General features: G+C 46.1%; 16 non-coding genes and 1 pseudogene across 16 annotated transcripts; 10 read left to right on the top strand and 7 right to left on the bottom strand.

Moving 5' to 3' along the window:
• Window positions 1-259: 259 nt before the first annotated feature.
• LOC135047978 (U1 spliceosomal RNA) lies at window positions 260-422 on the bottom strand. Its single transcript, XR_010239938.1, has one exon. It is a non-coding gene; the product is annotated as a U1 spliceosomal RNA (small nuclear RNA).
• Window positions 423-574: 152 nt separating this feature from the next.
• LOC135048043 (U1 spliceosomal RNA) lies at window positions 575-738 on the bottom strand. Its single transcript, XR_010239997.1, has one exon. It is a non-coding gene; the product is annotated as a U1 spliceosomal RNA (small nuclear RNA).
• A 674-nt stretch (window positions 739-1,412) lies between these two features.
• LOC135047986 (U1 spliceosomal RNA) lies at window positions 1,413-1,568 on the bottom strand. The gene has a single exon (XR_010239941.1). It is a non-coding gene; the product is annotated as a U1 spliceosomal RNA (small nuclear RNA).
• A 2,361-nt stretch (window positions 1,569-3,929) lies between these two features.
• Window positions 3,930-4,093, top strand: LOC135048014 (U1 spliceosomal RNA). Its single transcript, XR_010239968.1, has one exon. It is a non-coding gene; the product is annotated as a U1 spliceosomal RNA (small nuclear RNA).
• A 152-nt stretch (window positions 4,094-4,245) lies between these two features.
• Window positions 4,246-4,380, top strand: LOC135047980 (U1 spliceosomal RNA; annotated as a pseudogene).
• A 702-nt stretch (window positions 4,381-5,082) lies between these two features.
• LOC135048010 (U1 spliceosomal RNA) lies at window positions 5,083-5,246 on the top strand. The gene has a single exon (XR_010239964.1). It is a non-coding gene; the product is annotated as a U1 spliceosomal RNA (small nuclear RNA).
• Window positions 5,247-5,398: 152 nt separating this feature from the next.
• On the top strand, window positions 5,399-5,561 carry LOC135047973 (U1 spliceosomal RNA). Its single transcript, XR_010239933.1, has one exon. It is a non-coding gene; the product is annotated as a U1 spliceosomal RNA (small nuclear RNA).
• Window positions 5,562-6,231: 670 nt separating this feature from the next.
• LOC135048011 (U1 spliceosomal RNA) lies at window positions 6,232-6,395 on the top strand. Its single transcript, XR_010239965.1, has one exon. It is a non-coding gene; the product is annotated as a U1 spliceosomal RNA (small nuclear RNA).
• A 152-nt stretch (window positions 6,396-6,547) lies between these two features.
• Window positions 6,548-6,711, top strand: LOC135047969 (U1 spliceosomal RNA). Its single transcript, XR_010239931.1, has one exon. It is a non-coding gene; the product is annotated as a U1 spliceosomal RNA (small nuclear RNA).
• Window positions 6,712-7,379: 668 nt separating this feature from the next.
• LOC135048034 (U1 spliceosomal RNA) lies at window positions 7,380-7,543 on the top strand. Its single transcript, XR_010239988.1, has one exon. It is a non-coding gene; the product is annotated as a U1 spliceosomal RNA (small nuclear RNA).
• Window positions 7,544-7,695: 152 nt separating this feature from the next.
• Window positions 7,696-7,858, top strand: LOC135047984 (U1 spliceosomal RNA). Its single transcript, XR_010239940.1, has one exon. It is a non-coding gene; the product is annotated as a U1 spliceosomal RNA (small nuclear RNA).
• Window positions 7,859-8,529: 671 nt separating this feature from the next.
• On the top strand, window positions 8,530-8,693 carry LOC135048013 (U1 spliceosomal RNA). Its single transcript, XR_010239967.1, has one exon. It is a non-coding gene; the product is annotated as a U1 spliceosomal RNA (small nuclear RNA).
• A 6,628-nt stretch (window positions 8,694-15,321) lies between these two features.
• On the bottom strand, window positions 15,322-15,437 carry LOC135048003 (U5 spliceosomal RNA). Its single transcript, XR_010239957.1, has one exon. It is a non-coding gene; the product is annotated as a U5 spliceosomal RNA (small nuclear RNA).
• Window positions 15,438-15,712: 275 nt separating this feature from the next.
• Window positions 15,713-15,828, bottom strand: LOC135048000 (U5 spliceosomal RNA). Its single transcript, XR_010239954.1, has one exon. It is a non-coding gene; the product is annotated as a U5 spliceosomal RNA (small nuclear RNA).
• Window positions 15,829-16,114: 286 nt separating this feature from the next.
• Window positions 16,115-16,230, bottom strand: LOC135048001 (U5 spliceosomal RNA). The gene has a single exon (XR_010239955.1). It is a non-coding gene; the product is annotated as a U5 spliceosomal RNA (small nuclear RNA).
• A 270-nt stretch (window positions 16,231-16,500) lies between these two features.
• LOC135047993 (U5 spliceosomal RNA) lies at window positions 16,501-16,616 on the bottom strand. Its single transcript, XR_010239948.1, has one exon. It is a non-coding gene; the product is annotated as a U5 spliceosomal RNA (small nuclear RNA).
• Window positions 16,617-16,760: 144 nt separating this feature from the next.
• On the top strand, window positions 16,761-16,923 carry LOC135047964 (U1 spliceosomal RNA). Its single transcript, XR_010239926.1, has one exon. It is a non-coding gene; the product is annotated as a U1 spliceosomal RNA (small nuclear RNA).
• Window positions 16,924-17,987: the final 1,064 nt, after the last annotated feature.

The following is a 17,987-nucleotide window of genomic DNA, read 5'->3' as shown; positions in this document are numbered from 1 at the left end:
TGCCCCAGCCCCTGAAGCATTCAAGCTGATTTCTTGCAGCAGCTGGGCACTGTAACAGCTCCAGAGCTGCTCTGTAAGGCAAATAAAAGGGTGTGGGCCCTGCAGCACTACCTGTAGTTCGCATTGTGCGTTGGAAGGCACAAAGTAAGCAGACGGGAGAAGTCAGGATAGTGCGCAAGGGCATAGAAGGGAGCGGCTCAAGAAAAGAGAAGTGGAAACAGACAGCAAACTAGGCTGGAGAGAGACCTGAGACAAAGAGATCTGAATTATACGAGAGCCGACCAGGGGAAACACAAATTATGCAGTCAAGTTTCCCATATTTGGGGAAATCGCAGGGGCAGCACACCCAGAGTGCAATGGTTGAGCCTTGCCCTGGGAGAAGCACCTTCAAGATCATAGTATCTCACCTGGCAGGTAAGTAGGAGTTGGGCTAGAGCTGGGGAGGGTCGCTGCTCGGGCACCCCCCTGTCAAGTGAAGGAGATCCAACTGAGGCAGCACAATGGAACTCTCGAAAGAAGAACAAGGCTAGAGGAAGATCTGAGACAAAGAAATCTGACTTTTACCAGAGCTGACCAGCGGAAAACACAAACACAGTCCCCAACTACCACAAATAATGCAGGCGAGTTTCCCACATTTGGGTAAATCACAGGGGTCAGCATACCCAGAATGCAATGAATGAACCTCACCCTGGGTGAACAATTTTCATGACCATGGTGTCTCCTATGCAAAATAAGTATGATTTGGGATAGGGCTGGGGAGGGCCGCTGCTCAGGCACATCTCTGTCAAGTAAAGGAGATTCAACTGAGGCAGCACAAGGGAACTCTCATATGGGGACAACAACTGCAGGGAGAACACATATTTTCAGATGAACATGGGAGGGCAGAAGGCTGCCTAATACTGAAGCACCCCCAAACAACAAACCAAATGCAACAACTAGTGCAAGCATTCCTGGGGGAAGGCCTGCAGCAGATGGATTTGCATATGGTGATGTTATCCAAGCAGTGGGTCAAAGTTGGCTTCAACCCTCATCTGCATATGAAAAGAGAAAAGGGGCGTGCAGGGCATGGCGGCCTTTTGCGGTGCTTGGATGACCCCTAGATCGCATTAAACACCCCCACCCTCCTTTGGTGTGGGGCTCATGTTGGCCATGCCCCATCCCATGAAGCATTCAAGCTGATTTCTTGCAGCAGCTGGGCACTGTAACAGCTCCAGAGCTGCTCTGTAAGGCAAGTAAAAGGGTGTGGGCCCTGCAGCACTACCTGTAGTTTGCATTGTGCATTGGAAGGCACAAAGTAAGCAGACGGGAGGAGAAGTCAGGATAGTCCACAAGGGTATAGAAGGGAGGGGCTCAAGAAAAAAGAAGTGGAAACAGAGAGCAAACTAGGCTGGAGAGAGACCTGAGACAAAGAGATCTGAATTATACGAGAGCCGACCAGAGGAAACACAAATTATGCAGTCAAGTGTCCCACATTTGGGGAAATCGTAGGAGCAGCACACCCAGTGTGCAATGGGTGAGCCTTGCCCTGGGAGAAGCACCTTCCTGATTATAGTATCTCACCTGGGTGTGCTGCCCCTGCGATTTCCCCAAATGTGGGAAACTTGACTGCATAATTTGTGTTTCCCCTGGTCGGCTCTCATATAATTCAGATCTCTTTGTCTCAGGTCTCTCTCCAGCCTAGTTTGCTGTCTGTTTCCACTTCTTTTTTCTTGAGCCCCTCCCTTCTATACCCTTGTGGACTATCCTGAATTCTCCTCCTGTCTGCTTACTTTGTGCCTTCCAATGCACAATGCAAACTACAGGTAGTGCTGCAGGGCCCACACCCTTTTACTTGCCTTACAGAGCAGCTCTGGAGCTGTTACAGTGCCAAGCTGCTGCAAGAAATCAGCTTGAATGCTTCAGGGGCTGGGGCATGGCCAACATGAGCCCCACACCGAAGGAGGGTGGGGGTGTTTAATGCGAACTAAGGGTCATCCAAGCGCCGCAAAAGGCCGCCATGCCCTGCATACCCCTTTTCTCTTTTCATATGCAGATGAGGGTTCCAGCCAACTTTGGCCCACTGCTTGGATGACATCACTATATGCATATCCGTCTTCTGCAGACCTTCCCCCAGGAATGCTTGTACTAGTTGTTGCATTTGGTTTGTTGTTTGGGGGTGCTTCAGTATTAGGCAGCCTTCTGCCCTCCCATGTTCATCTGAAAATATGTGTTCTCACTGCAGTTGTTGTCCCCAGATGAGAGTTCCCTTGTGCTGCCTCAGTTGAATCTCCTTTACTCTAAAACTTGTAAAACTTAGCAAAAGTGTTTACTAAATAGCTGCTCGGCAAAGTTGCAATGCCGAGACTCCCCGACCAGCTGCCCAGGATGAACCCACCTTTCTAGTAGAATGGGTCTTCACCTAATTCAGTAACGGCAATCCTGCCGTGGAATGAGCATGCTGAATCTTACCACAGATCCAGCGCATAATTGTCTACATGGAAGCAGGACACCCAATCCTGTTGGGAGCATACAGGACAAACAGAGCCTCTGTTTTCCTAATCTGAACCGTTCTGGTGACATAAATTTTCAAAGTTCTGACCACAGCCAGAGACTTTGACTCAACGAAGGTGTCAGTGGCCAAAGGCACCATGTGGAAAGATGAACCACCTTCGGCAGAAATAGTTGACGTGTCCTCAATTCTGCTCTATCTTCATGAAATATCAAATAAAGGCTCTTGTGATACTGCATGGTTTGTACTGTTTTCCATGTGCTCCCAGATCTTTCAAGCAAGAAGCATGGTCAAGAAAGTTCTGTTTGAAAAGAAACAACATTTACTGTCATTGTTATAGAATTTGGGAGAAAAAACAAGAAGAAATCTGCACTGTTGACGCACTGGACAGAATGAATGAATCATAAAATATAACCTTTATTAAGTATGTATTAAAATTGGATAAATATTAATATTATTATCCCAAACTGCAGTGAAACATAAAGGTTAAAATCACAGAACTAACATACATGTGCATAAGAAGAATAAAGAGATGTGAAAAAAAGGTTTAAAAAGCGTGTCCGTGTGTGATTATTTTTGAAGGCACAACCCTGGCGGGGTTGTTTATATAGATATATATGTTGCTAATAATCACTTTCTAGCGTAATGTTATTAAATAGCTGTTAGTATCTATGTCGTCAGGTACCACTGGGTCGTATCCTATATACTCCTGTGGGAAACTTGACTGCATAATTTGTGTTTCCCCTGGTCGGCTCTCGTATAATTCAGATCTCTTTGTCTCAGGTCTCTCTCCAGCCTAGTTTGCTGTCTGTTTCCACTTCTCTTTTCTTGAGCCGCTGCCTTCTATGCCCTTGTGCACTCTCCAGACTTCTCCTGTCTGCTTACTTTGTGCCTTCCAACGCACAATGCAAACTACAGGTAGTGCTGCAGGGCCCACACCCTTTTACTTGCCTTACAGAGCAGCTCTGGAGCTGTTACAGTGCCCAGCTGCAGCAAGAAATCAGCTTGAATGCTTCAGGGGCTGGGGCATAGCCAACATGAGCCCCACACCGTCGGAGGGTGGAGGTGTTTAATGCAAACTAGGGGTCAGCCAAGCGCCGCAAAAGGCCGCCATGCCCTGCATGCCCCTTTTCTCTTTTCATATGCAGACGAGGGTTGAAGCCAACTTTGACCCACTGCTTGGATGACATCACCATATGCAAATCCATCTGCGGCAGGCCTTCCCCCAGGAATGCTTGCACTAGTTGTTGCATTTGGTTTGTTGTTTGGGGGTGCTTCAGTATTAGGCAGCCTTCTGCCCTCCCATGTTCATCTGAAAATATGTGTTCTCCCTGCAGTTGTTGTCCCCAGATGAGAGTTCCCTTGTGCTGCCTCAGTTGAATCTCCTTTACTTGACAGAGATGTGCCTGAGCAGCGGCCCTCCCCAGCCCTATCCCAAATCATACTTATTTTGCATAGGAGATACCATGGTCATGAAGATTGTTCTCCCAGGGTTAGGTTCATTCATTGCGTTCTGGGTATGCTGACCTCTGTGATTTCCCCAAATGTGGGAAACTCAAATGCATTATTTGTGGTAGTGGGGGACTGTGTTTGTGCTTTCCTCTGGTCAGCTCTGGTAAAAGTCAGATTTCTTTGTCTCAGATCTTCCTCTAGCCTTGTTCTTCTTTCAAGAGTTCCCTTGTGCTGCCTCAGTTGGATCTCCTTCACTTGACAGGGGGGTGCCCGAGCAGCGACCCTCCCCAGCTCTAGCCCAACTCCTACTTACCTGCCAGGTGAGATACTATGATCATGAAGTTGCTTCTCCCAGGGCAAGGCTCACCCATTGCACTCTGGGTGTGCTGCCCCTGCGATTTCCCCAAATATGGGAAACTTGATTGCATAATTTGTGTTTCCCCTAGTCGGCTCTCATATAATTCAGATCTCTTTGTCTCAGGTCTCTCTCCAGCCTAGTTTGCTGTCTGTTTCCACTTCTTTTTTCTTGAGCCCCTCCCTTCTATACCCTTGTGCACTATCCTGACTTCTCCTCCTGTCTGCTTACTTTGTGCCTTCCGATGCACAATGCAAACTACAGGTAGTGCTGCAGGGCCCACACCCTTTTACTTGCCTTACAGAGCAGCTCTGGAGCTGTTACAGTGCCAAGCTGCTGCAAGAAATCAGCTTGAATGCTTCAGGGGCTGGGGCATGGCCAACATGAGCCCCACACCGAAGTAGGGTGGGGGTGTTTAATGCGAACTAAGGGTCATCCAAGCGCCGCAAAAGGCCGCCATGCCCTGCATACCCCTTTTCTCTTTTCATATGCAGATGAGGGTTCCAGCCAACTTTGGCCCACTGCTTGGATGACATCACTGTATGCAAATCCGTCTTCTGCAGACCTTCCCCCAGGAATGCTTGTACTAGTTGTTGCATTTGGTTTGTTGTTTGGGGGTGCTTCAGTATTAGGCAGCCTTCTGCCCTCCCATGTTCATCTGAAAATATGTGTTCTCCCGGCAGTTGTTGTCCCCAGATGAGAGTTCCCTTGTGCTGCCTCAGTTGAATCTCCTTTACTTGACAGAGATGTGCCTGAGCAGCGGCCCTCCCCAGCCCTATCCCAAATCATACTTATTTTGCATAGGAGATACCATGGTCATAAAGATTGTTCTCCCAGGGTGAGGTTCATTCATTGCATTCTGGGTATGCTGACCCCTGTGATTTCCCCAAATGTGGGAAACTCAACTGCATTATTTGTGGTAGTGGGGGACTGTGTTTGTGTTTTCCTCTGGTCAGCTCTGGTAAAAGTCAGATTTCTTTGTCTCAGATCTTCCTCTAGCCTTGTTCTTCTTTCGAGAGTTCCATTGTGCTGCCTCAGTTTGATCTCCTTCACTTGACAGGGGGGTACCCGAGCAGCGACCCTCCCCAGCTCTAGCCCAACTCCTACATAACTGCCAGGTGAGATACTATGATCATGAAGGTGCTTCTCCCAGGGCAAGGCTCACCCATTGCACTCTGGGTGTGCTGCTCCTGCGATTTCCCCAAATGTGGGAAACTTGACTGCATAATTTGTGTTTCCCCTGGTCGGCTCTCGTATAATTCAGATCTCTTTGTCTCAGGTCTCTCTCCAGCCTAGTTTGCTGTCTGTTTCCACTTCTCTTTTCTTGAGCCGCTGCCTTCTATGCCCTTGTGCACTCTCCTGACTTCTCCTGTCTGCTTACTTTGTGCCTTCCAACGCACAATGCAAACTACAGGTAGTGCTGCAGGGCCCACACCCTTTTACTTGCCTTTCAGAGCAGCTCTGGAGCTGTTACAGTGCCCAGCTGCTGCAAGAAATCAGCTTGAATGCTTCAGGGGCTGGGGCATAGCCAACATGAGCCCCACACCGACGGAGGGTGGAGGTGTTTAATGCGAACTAAGGGTCATCCAAGCGCCGCAAAAGGCCGCCATGCCCTGCATACCCCTTTTCTCTTTTCATATGCAGATGAGGGTTCCAGCCAACTTTGGCCCACTGCTTGGATGACATCACCGTATGCAAATACGTCTTCTGCAGACCTTCCCCCAGGAATGCTTGTACTAGTTGTTGCATTTGGTTTGTTGTTTGGGGTGCTTCAGTATTAGGCAGCCTTCTGCTCTCCCATGTTCATCTGAAAATATGTGTTCTCCCTGCAGTTGTTGTCCCCAGATGAGAGTTCTCTTGTGCTGCCTCAGTTGAATCTCCTTTACTTGACAGAGATGTGCCTGAGCAGCGGCCCTCCCCAGCCCTATCCCAAATCATACTTATTTTGCATAGGAGATACCATGGTCATGAAGATTGTTCTTCCAGGGTGAGGTTCATTCATTGCATTCTGGGTATGCTGACCCCTGTGATTTCCCCAAATGTGGGAAACTCGACTGCATTATTTGTGGTAGTGGGGGACTGTGTTTGTGCTTTCCTCTGGTCAGCTCTGGTAAAAGTCAGATTTCTTTGTCTCAGATCTTCCTCTAGCCTTGTTCTTTTTTTGAGAGTTTCCTTGTGCTGCCTCAGTTGGATTTCCTTCACTTGACAGGGGGGTGCCCGAGCAGCGACCCTCCCCAGCTCTAGCCCAACTCCTACTTACCTGCCAGGTGAGATACTATGATCAGGAAGGTGCTTCTCCCAGGGCAAGGCTCACCCATTGCACTCTGGGTGTGCTGCTCCTACGATTTCCCCAAATGTGGGACACTTGACTACATAATTTGTGTTTCCTCTGGTCGGCTACTCGTATAATTCAGATCTCTTTGTCTCAGGTCTCTCTCCAGCCTAGTTTGCTGTCTGTTTCCACTTCTCTTTTCTTGAGCCCCTGCCCTTGCCCTTGTGCACTCTCCTGACTTCTCCTGTCTGCTTACTTTGTGCCTTCCAACGCACAATGCAAACTACAGGTAGTGCTGCAGGGCCAACACCCTTTTACTTGCCTTACAGAGCAGCTCTGGAGCTGTTACAGTGCCCAGCTGCTGCAAGAAATCAGCTTGAATGCTTCAGGGGCTGGGGCATAGCCAACATGAGCCCCACACCGACGGAGGGTGGAGGTGTTTAATGCGAACTAAGGGTCATCCAAGCGCCGCAAAAGGCCGCCATGCCCTGCATACCCCTTTTCTCTTTTCATATGCAGATGAGGGTTCCAGCCAACTTTGGCCCACTGCTTGGATGACATCACCGTATGCAAATCCGTCTTCTGCAGACCTTTTCCCAGGAATGCTTGTACTAGTTGTTGCATTTGGTTTGTTGTTTGGGGGTGCTTCAGTATTAGGCAGCCTTCTGCTCTCCCATGTTCATCTGAAAATATGTGTTCTCCCTGCAGTTGTTGTCCCCAGATGAGAGTTCCCTTGTGCTGCCTCAGTTGAATCTCCTTTACTTGACAGAGATGTGCCTGAGCAGCGGCCCTCCCCAGCCCTATCCCAAATCATACTTATTTTGCATAGGAGATACCATTGTCATGAAGATTGTTCTCCCAGGGTGAGGTTCATTCATTGCATTCTGGGTATGCTGACCCCTGTCATTTCCCCAAATGTGGGAAACTCGACTGCATTATTTGTGGTAGTGGGGGACTGTGTTTGTGCTTTCCTCTGGTCAGCTCTGGTAAAAGTCAGATTTCTTTGTCTCAGATCTTCCTCTAGCCTTGTTCTTTTTTCGAGAGTTTCCTTGTGCTGCCTCAGTTGGATCTCCTTCACTTGACAGGGGGGTGCCCGAACAGCGACCCTCCCCAGCTCTAGCCCAACTCCTACTTACCTGCCAGGTGAGATACTATGATCAGGAAGGTGCTTCTCCCAGGGCAAGGCTCACCCAATGCACTCTGGGTGTGCTGCTCCTACGATTTCCCCAAATGTGGGACACTTGATTACATAATTTGTGTTTCCTCTGGTCGGCTCTCGTATAATTCAGATCTCTTTGTCTCAGGTCTCTCTCCAGCCTAGTTTGCTGTCTGTTTCCACTTCTCTTTTCTTGAGCCGCTCCCTTCTATGCCCTTGTGCACTATCCTGACTTCTCCCGTCTGCTTACTTTGTGCCTTCCAACGCACAATGCAAACTACAGGTAGTGCTGCAGGGCCCACACCCTTTTACTTGCTTTACAGAGCAGCTCTGGAGCTGTTACAGTGCCCAGCTGCTGCAAGAAATCAGCTTGAATGCTTCAGGGGCTGGGGCATAGCCAACATGAGCCCCACACCGAAGGAAGGTGGAGGTGTTTAATGCAAACTAGGGGTCATCCAAGCGCCGCAAAAGGCCGCCATGCCCTGCACACCCCTTTTTTATTTTCATATGCAGACGAGGGTTGAAGCCAACTTTGACCCACTGCTTGGATGACATCACCATATGCAAATCCATCTGCTGCAGGCCTTCCCCCAGGAATGCTTGCACTAGTAGTTGCATTTGGTTTGTTGTTTGGGGGTGCTTCAGTGTTAGGCAGCCTTCTGCCCTCCCATGTTCATCTGAAAATATGTGTTCTCCCTGCAGTTGTTGTCCCCAGATGAGAGTTCCCTTGTGTTGCCTCAGTTGAATCTCCTTTACTTGACAGAGATGTGCCTGAGCAGCGGCCCTCCCCAGCCCTATCCCAAATCATACTTATTTTGCATAGGAGATACCATGGTCATGAAGATTGTTCTCCCAGGGTGAGGTTCATTCATTGCACTCTGGGTATGCTGACCCCTGTGATTTCCCCAAATGTGGGAAACTCGACTGCATTATTTGTGGTAGTGGGGGACTGCGTTTGTGCTTTCCTCTGGTCAGCTCTGGTAAAAGTCAGATTTCTTTGTCTCAGATCTTCCTCTAGCCTTGTTCTTCTTTCGAGAGTTCCCTTGTGCTGCCTCAGTTGGATCTCCTTCACTTGACAGGGGGTGCCCGAGCAGCAATCCTCCACAGCTCTAGCCCAACTCCTATTTACCTGCCAGGTGAGATACTATGATGTTCACTGTTAGGGCAATCAGGATGTGGAATTCCCTGCCAGGGAAGGTGGTAATGGCGGACTCTGTAATTGGATTTAAAAAAGGAATGGATACATTTCTGAATGAAAAAGCTATCCAATGTTATAATACTTAAAATATCAACATGGTTAATCCGGGGGTAACATGAGTTATAGTAGCTAACTAGTCATAAAACATTATTCAGCAAGTATGTAGAATCATCACAACTTAAAACAGGTTGAACACGATGGGCAATTTGCCTCTATTCAACCTCAAAAACTATGTTACTATATGTTACTATATTACTATGTTACTGTAGTATACAGAACACCACAATGTAATGAGCAGTGATAGTGAGCACTGATGAGGATACTAGAACTGACACTGAGCAGCAAGATGCAGCACTGGACTATTAGTAATGTATTGTAGTATGCTGAGCACCACAATGCAGCACAAGACAATGAGCAGTGATACTGAGCACTGATGAGGATACTACTGAGAACTGACACTGAGCAGGAGAGACACACTACTAGTATTACTGAGCAGCAATAAGTAACCACTGATACTGAGCACTGATATTGAGATTTCCACTGAGAGAACATAGCCACGTCCTCTCCGCTCTCTCTTCAATGCACGAGTAAAAATGGCGGCATCGCGCAGCTCTTTATATGGAATCCGAATCTCGAGAGAATCCGACAGCGGGATGATGACATTTTCCCTTGTTCAGGTTTTCCGAGTCAGGCGGGAACAACCGAGCCTGCCTCGGACCAGTGTAAACCACGTGGAGTTCGTCGGGAATTCGGTTCTCGGAGAACCGAACCCGCTCCTATCTACCTTATACCCATCAATTTTTTTATTTTCAATCTAAGCCCCTGCAGTTTTCTGTAAGCATCTGCTTCGCTATGATGATCAACAAGTCACAAGGGCAAACACTCAGGGCTTGAGGCGTAGATCTTAGGACCAGCTGCTACAAGCATGGCAGAGGTGTCACTATCACTGGTGACACCCAGAGAGGTGGCGAAGGAGATTGTAATGCAGTGCGCGCAGATAAGCAGCGCAATGGTAAAAAGGAGGCATGGTTTCATAGGTAGGGGCGTGGCCTGGTGGCCTGAATCTACATTTTGTTGCTCCGGGTGTCCCGGGGGTTGGGGGCTGCACCCGGGGACTAGTGTGTGTGCGGTGCTGGCTCCTGCACAGTGACAGGGCATGGCCACCCAGCATGACGCCTCCATTCTTGACCATGCTGTAATTGCAGTCGCACTGCAGTTCAGCGTGATCATAAAAAATGGTGTAGCCTCCTGCTGGTGCAGACTGTATGTGCGCGCAGGAAGCCGCCACCATTTTTGTGATCACAGCGGCTGAATGTGATGTCATACAGCCGCTGTGACCACGCCCCCTGTGTCTCCTCCGTTGCAGACCCCATTTTGAAGCCTTGCCCCTGCACCGCTCCATCCCTGACTTGGAAATGGAGTGTTGCTGACCCCCCTCTCCCCCCCCGCCCCGATTGACAGGCAGAGGCGATCGCATTCTCTGCGGGGTGCCGCAGAAAATGCAGGCACATGCGTATGCTGTTAGCAATTTTTGCAGTTGGATCGCTTATTGTGATTGCATTCCAACCTGAATCAGGCCCTATTACCTATCACAATGCGCTGCGGGCAGTACAAAATTGGGTTAATATAGGAGTAAAACTCCCAGACCTGTGCTCCTTAACTGTACCTGGTGGCTAGTGGAGCGGCTGCCCAGTAATCAGTGTCCACGCCAGTGCGCACACGGTCCACCCCCTACGGCCACGCTCCCCTTCATCAGCGGCCTCGTGATCCGGAAGGGCGGTGTGTGTGTGACTGACCTTAGGAAGAAACTGGAGCCTCCGCTGCAGTGACCCAGCAACCAGGGCACGGGAGTATACAGCGCCGCTGGGAGTGATGAAGCTGCAGTAAAGATGTCTATTAGACCTAGCCTGCTGCAGCCCTTGTAGATTCTCATAAAACAAGTTCTTCTTTTCTTGTCAAAATTAATAGCTAAGAATAGGCTGCCTGAGGCAGGCCCCTGTTAAGTGGCCTGCTACTGAAGGCACCAACTACAAACTGAGCTCCCTGTTCATGGAAGCGGGGTTATAGAGGAGGATGCGCTGAGCATCTTGGGAACAGTCAAAAGCTTTGAGCCGGTTGGTGCCTCAGATCAAGATCCTACTCTACACCCCAATGTGAATCCTTGTGGAGTCCAGTGTACCCCACAGAAGAAATTAATGTGTCACACCCATTGGCAGCAACCTTAGAATAGCTGCTGACGGGCACAATTGAGAAAGGAAGGGGGGGGGGGGGGACATTTGAATCCAGCACATAGATGCAATTCAAATATGTAATTTGTACCTTCCTATTTTAAAATATAATGGATGAACCTCACCCTGTGAGAACAATCTTCATGATCAAGAGATCTCATATGCAAAATAAGTATGAGTTGGGATAGGGCTGGGGAGGGTGGCTGCTCGGGCAGCCCCTCCCCCGTCAAGTTAAGGAGATTCAACTGAGGACGCACAAGGGAACTCTCGTCTGGGGACAACAACTGCAGGGAGACCACATCTGTACAGATGAACATGGGAGGGTGGAAGGCTGCCTAATATTGAAGCACCATCAAATATCAAACCATATGCAACAACTAGTACAAGCATTCCTGGGGGAAGGTCTGCAGAAGACGGATTTGCATACGGTGATGTCATCCAAGATGTGGGCCAAAGTTGGCTGGAACCCTCATCTGCATATGAAAAGAGAAAAGGGGCATGCAGGGCATGGCGGCCTTTTGCGGTGCTTGGATGACCCCTAGTTCGCATTAAACACCCCCACCCTCCTTTGGTGTGGGGCTCATGTTGGCCATGCCCCATCCCCTGAAGCATTCAAGCTGATTTCTTGCAGCAGCTGGGCACTGTAACAGCTCCAGAGCTGTTCTGTAAGGCAAGTAAAAGGGTGTGGGCCCTGCAGCACCACCTGTAGTTCGCATTGTGCGTTGGAAGGCACAAAGTAAGCAGACGGGAGGAGAAGTCAGGATAGTGCGCAAGGGCATCCTTTTCTCTTAGTCCGTAGAGGATGCTGGGGTCACATTAAGAACCATGGGGTATAGACGGGATCCGCAAGAGACATGGGCACTTTAAGACTTTCAAAGGGTGTGAACTGGCTCCTCCCTCTATGCCCCTCCTCCAGACTCCAGTTATAGGAACTGTGCCCAGGGAGACGGACATTTCGAGGAAAGGATTTATTGTTAAACTAAGGTGAGCATCTTACCAGCTCACACCTTAAGCATGCCGCAGAACGTGGCATTCAACAGAACACAAGCCAACGGCATGAACAATTGCAGCAAAAAGCTGACCAGAACCATAACATAACATGTGTATAACCACAAGTAATAACTGCAGACACAGTATGGACTGGGACGGGTGCCCAGCATCCTCTACGGACTAAGAGAAAAGGATTTACCGGTAGGTATTAAAATCCTATTTTCTCATACGACCTAGAGGATGCTGGGGTCACATTAAGAACCATGGGGTTATACCAAAGCTCTTGAACGGGTGGGAGAGTGCGTACGACTCTGCAGCACCGAATGACCCAACTTGAGGTTATCATCAGCCAAGGTATCAAACTTGTAAAACTTAGCAAAAGTGTTTACTAAATAGCTGCTCGGCAAAGTTGCAATGCCGAGACTCCCCGACCAGCTGCCCAGGATGAACCCACCTTTCTGGTAGAATGGGTCTTCACCTAATTCAGTAACGGCAATCCTGCCATGGAATGAGCATGCTGAATCTTACCACAGATCCAGCGCATAATGGTCTACATGGAAGCAGGACACCCAATCCTGTTGGGAGCATACAGGACAAACAGAGCCTCTGTTTTCCTAATCTGAACCGTTCTGGTGACATAAATTTTCAAAGTTCTGACCACAGCCAGAGACTTTGACTCAACGAAGGTGTCAGTGGCCAAAGGCACCATGTGGAAAGATGAACCACCTTCGGCAGAAATTGTTGACGTGTCCTCAATTCTGCTCTATCTTCATGAAAGATCAAATAAAGGCTCTTGTGATACTGCATGGTTTGTACTGTTTTCCATGTGCTCCCAGATCTTTCAAGCAAGTAGCATGGTCAAGAAAGTTCTGTTTGAAAAGAAACAACATTTACTGTCATTGTTATAGAATTTGGGAGAAAAAACAAGAAGAAATCTGCACTGTTGACGCACTGGACAGAATGAATGAATCATAAAATATAACCTTTATTAAGTATGTATTAAAATTGGATAAATATTAATATTATTATCCCAAACTGCAGTGAAACATAAAGGTTAAAATCACAGAACTAACATACATGTGCATAAGAAGAATAAAGAGATGTGAAAAAAAGGTTTAAAAAGCGTGTCCGTGTGTGATTATTTTTGAAGGCACAACCCTGGCGGGGTTGTTTATATAGATATATATGTTGCTAATAATCACTTTCTAGCGTAATGTTATTAAATAGCTGTTAGTATCTATGTCGTCAGGTACCACTGGGTCGTATCCTATATACTCCCTTCACTCAATAGGGGTTACCTCCCGGGAAGCCATCCCCATTGGCGAATTTGTGGGGGTGATTGAGTATAACCGGTAAGCTAACCTCCAATTTGTGGGGTGCTTAGGTAGATGGGGATCACTTATTTCTCTGTGTCCCCTAAGACTATATTCCTAAATTCAATACCACAGGGGGATAGCTTTCTATATCGGATAAGGAATCACTTGATAGGGAAATCTCTATGCATCATGGAAAGATCATATTTATTAATATCCAAACTAAAAAAATGATGAATAGCTTTAATTTAGCTGTTTAGATATAGTTAATTGGCGAGATATACCAACAGGTGCGGTTGCCTTAAGGAATATGGCAATTCCAATATAAATAGCAGCCCTCCTTCATATAATCAGCCAGATCTTATTAAATCTGGTCCAGATATAGCCGTTCAGATATACTTAATTGACAACATATATCAATCGGTGGGGTTGCCTTAAGGAATATAGCAATTCCAATTCTCATATAAATAGCAACCTTCCTTCATATATTCAGCCAGATCTTATTTAATCTGATCTAGGCGTAGGCAATAATGCTTTCCTTAGAGGTATAGCCACCTCAATTCTTATTAGGAAGCAAAGTGTCTGTCATAATGGTTTATCCAATTCATCTAAGAAATAATATATTCCATGTGTCAGAGATTCATTACTCTCTATTTACACTGTTAAAGAGTTAATTCTTATTATGTTACAGTGTAATGAAATTATCATATAGGGAGATGTGGCAATTCCATGTGCTATATATATAATAACCCTTAGTGGTCCAGATTCCACAATGAGGAATTTTCTTATAAACCGCTGAAACACACAGCTGTTTGACTGACTTCCAAATATATCTATCTCACTTTGTAACAGTCTTATGATAGAGAAACTGTTACATATTCGGTCACTTAGTTATCTAAAGGTAAACAGACTCAGTGTGAGGGTAATATAATATATCAAATGCGCTGTCAATAATCGTGGTAACTGGTGTAATAATGTGGTATATTGAGTATGCTAGTAAGGCATATAACTGCTCTCCAGCCTTTAAGTGTTACCAATCAATTTGTTACACTGTAAAGGATTTATGGTGTCCTGTTAGGACATGCAGCTGCTAGGCTGACTCAAAGATTTATCCATTTGTAACAATTATGTAACAGTTATATACATGTTACTGGTATTACATAGAAATAGTATGACACAGGCCAGCAGTCCCATGTGTCTAGATTCCACAATAGGAGATTTTCTTTGTCTTATAAACTGCTGGAACACACAGCTGCTAGACTGACTTCAAATATATATATTACTTTGTAACAGTCTTATAGTAAAGAGACTGTTACACACTGTCATTTAGTTATCTCAAGGTTAGCAGATTCTGTGTGAGGATAGTGTTCTGTTAGAACATGCAGCTGCTAGGCTGACTCATAGAAAATGTATCCATTTGTAACAAATGACACATACAGCATTAAATTAATATCTATAGCAGCCCATGTGACATCTCTACTCTTATCATAATTGTCTGGTTATTGCCAATCTGGACAGCAGGAGTGATATATATTCACTAGTCCCAATATCCCATCATATAAATATACCCACACTGATATACTTTCTTATCAAGAGTTATTAGTAGCTATCTGTATGCACTTTAGACATTGTATCTGCTAAGTGACATCATATCTAGTGTATTCCTTTCTTATAGCTCAGCTTCTATTCCCTATTAGTGGAGACTAACAGCTAACATCATAATCATATATTTTTGTTTTATAACATTTCACATGAGTCAAATACACGCGGACACGCCGTGCCCTACACGTGTGTTTCACTGCATCTATGGCAACTTACATTAAAGCTAACAAGAAAGCACACTCGTTCTGTCTTTAAACTGATAAAAGAAACCCCAATAATATGGGGCATGCAAAAATTGAGATAAAACTCAGTTTTGCTCCTCTCCACGGAAATCTTTAATAAAAGGCGAAATATTTGTTAGTTCTGAAGAGAAACCAGAGCATGACCAAGATTCCACCTGTCGCCTGAGTGCCATGCCAGCAGTTCTCATTGAGCTCAAAGTGAGCACCCAATTTGAAAGAAAGATAGCAGATTTCTCACCAGGCTTCCCCTAGCTATAAACATGGTTTGTACTCTTTTCCATGTGTTCCCAGATCTTTCAAGCAATTAGTATAGTCAAGAAAGTTCTGTTTGAAAAGAAACAAACATTTACTGTCATTTCTATGCAAATGAGCTTACATTAAAGCACACTCGTTCTATCTTTAAACAGATAAAATAAAACCCCAATAAGATGGGGAATGCAAAATTTGAGATAAAACTCAGTTTTGCTCCTCTCCACGGAAAGCTTTAGTAAAAGGCGAAAGATTTGTTCGTTCTGAAGAGAAACCAGAGCATGACCAAGATCCCACCTGTCGCCTGAGTGCCATCCCAGCAGTCCTCATTCAGCTCAAAGTGAGCACCCAATTTGAAAGAAAGAAAGCAGATTTCTCACCAGGCTTCCCCTTGCTATAAGCATGGTTTGTACTCTTTTCCATGTGCTCCCAGATCTTTCAAGCAAGTAGCATGGTCAAGAAAGTTCTGTTTGAAAAGAAACAGACATTTACTGTCATTGTTATACAAATAAACTTACATTAAAGCCAACAAGAAAGCACACTCATTCTGTCCTTAAACTGATAAAAGAAACCCCAATAATATGGGGCATGCAAAAATTGAGATAAAACTCAGTTTTGCTCCTCTCCACGGAAATCTTTAATAAATGGCGAAAGATTTGTTCATTCTGAAGAGAAACCAGAGCATGACCAAGATTCCACCTGTCGCCTGAGTGCCATGCCAGCAGTCCTCATTCAGATCAAAGTGAGCGCCCAATTTGAAAGAAAGCAGATTTCTCACCTGGCTTCTCCTTGCTATAAGCATGGTTTGTACTGTATTCCATGTGCTCCCAGATCTTTCAAGCAAGTAGCATGGTCAAGAAAGTTCTGTTTGAAAAGAAACAAACATTTACTGTAATTTCTATGCAAATGAGCTTTCATTAAAGCACACTCATTCTATCTTTAAACCGATAAAAGAAAATCCAAAAAGATGGGGCATGCAAAAATTGAGGTAAAACTCAGTTTTGCTCCTCTCCACGGAAATCTTTAGTAAAAGGCGAAAGATTTGTTCGTTCTGAAGAGAAGCCAGAGCATGACCAAGATTTTCATCTGAAAATATGTGTTCTCCCTGCAGTTGTTGTCCCCAGATGAGAGTTCCCTTGTGCTGCCTCAGTTGAATCTCCTTTACTTGACAGAGATGTGCCTGAGCAGCGGCCCTCCCCAGCCCTATCCCAAATCATACTTATTTTGCATAGGAGATACCATGGTCATGAAGATTGTTCTCCCAGGGTGAGGTTCATTCATTGCATTCTGGGTATGCTGACCCCTGTGATTTCCCCAATGTGGGAAACTCGACTGCATTATTTGTGGTAGTGGGGGACTGTGTTTGTGCTTTCCTCTGGTCAGCTCTGGTAAAAGTCAGATTTCTTTGTCTCAGATCTTCCTCTAGCCTTGTTCTTATTTCGAGAGTTCCCTTGTGCTGCCTCAGTTGGATCTCCTTCACTTGACAGGGGGTGCCCGAGCAGCAATCCTCCACAGCTCTAGCCCAACTCCTACTTACCTGCCAGGTGAGATACTATGATCTTCACTGTTAGGGCAATCAGGATGTGGAATTCCCTGCCAGGGAAGGTGGTAATGGCGGACTCTGTAATTGGATTTAAAAAAGGAATGGATACATTTCTGAATGAAAAAGCTATCTAAGGTTATAATACTTAAAATATCAACATGGTTAATCCGGGGGTAACATGAGTTATAGTAGCTAACTAGTCATAAAACATTATTCAGCAAGTATGTAGAATCATCACAACTTAAAACAGGTTGAACACGATGGGCAATTTGCCTCTATTCAACCTCAAAAACTATGTTACTATATGTTACTATATTACTATGTTACTGTAGTATACAGAAAACCAAAATGCAATGAACAGTGATAGTGAGCACTGATGAGGATACTAGAACTGACACTGAGCAGCAAGATGCAGCACTGGACTATTAGTAATGTACTGTAGTATGCTGAGCACCACAATGCAGCACAAGACAATGAGCAGTGATACTGAGCACTGATGAGGATACTACTGAGAACTGACACTGAGCAGGAGAGACACACTACTAGTATTACTGAGCAGCAATAAGTAACCACTGATACTGAGCACTGATATTGAGATTTCCACTGAGAGAACATAGCCACGTCCATTCCGCTCTCTCTTCAATGCACGAGTAAAAATGGCGGCAACGCGCAGCTCTTTATATGGAATCCGAATCTCGCGAGAATCCGACAGCGGGATGATGACATTTTCCCTTGTTCAGGTTTTGCGAGTCAGGCGGGAACAACCGAGCCTGCCTCGGACCAGTGTAAACAACGTGGAGTTCGTGGGGAATTCGGTTCTCGGAGAACCGAACCCGCTCCTCTCTACCTTATACCAATCAATTTTTTTATTTTCAATCTAAGCCCCTGCAGTTTTCTGT

Source organism: Pseudophryne corroboree, unplaced genomic scaffold, assembly GCF_028390025.1.
Source record: "Pseudophryne corroboree isolate aPseCor3 unplaced genomic scaffold, aPseCor3.hap2 scaffold_944, whole genome shotgun sequence".
Taxonomy (NCBI): domain Eukaryota; kingdom Metazoa; phylum Chordata; class Amphibia; order Anura; family Myobatrachidae; genus Pseudophryne; species Pseudophryne corroboree.
The sequence above is the reverse complement of the archived record's forward strand: the minus strand, read 5'-3'. Positions and strand labels throughout refer to the sequence as shown.